Source organism: Diachasma alloeum, unplaced genomic scaffold (assembly GCF_001412515.2).
Source record: "Diachasma alloeum isolate Michigan unplaced genomic scaffold, Dall2.0 Dall_scaffold_00346, whole genome shotgun sequence".
Classification (NCBI taxonomy): Eukaryota; Metazoa; Arthropoda; class Insecta; order Hymenoptera; family Braconidae; genus Diachasma; species Diachasma alloeum.
Window position 1 is genome coordinate 204,965 of NW_021680485.1, and position 576 is coordinate 205,540.

The window sequence follows — 576 nt, forward strand, 5'->3', positions numbered from 1 at the left end:
ACGAGAAGTTCCAGTAAATCTTACACCTCTCGTTCACGACAACGGACTCAATATCTCCTGGAGCGTAAGGCAGCACCGGCGTCCTGTCTATCCCATAAGAATGCCGCAAATGATGATACAGCACTCTCAAAGCCGCATTATGACGGTAGATATAACTCGTGATTGCATAAGTCGGACAAGCCGACAAAAGATGCATCAGAGTTTCCGGGGATTGCTTGCAAATCCGACATCGAGTATCCGGAACGTGCACCCCCATAACACGACTTCGATAGACAAGAGTGCTTATCACGCCATCCTGACATGCGCAGATGAAACCCTCAGTTTCGGACATCAAGCCAGCTGACTTCAAGAAGGCGAATGTCAGCTGGACGGAAAGACCCTGCTCTTCCACATGGCGGAAGAATATACCATGCACGGGCCTATCAACGTGCTGGCGGAGCAAGGTGGACTGCTCCGCCGCCTTCATGGTCGCTCTACGCCGAGGTTTGGCCATGGTGGCTAATGAATCACTAGCTAACTGGCCATCCCGGCCCTGACGAAATTCCAAACCAAGGGAAGCCGCTGCCGTATCCGCTG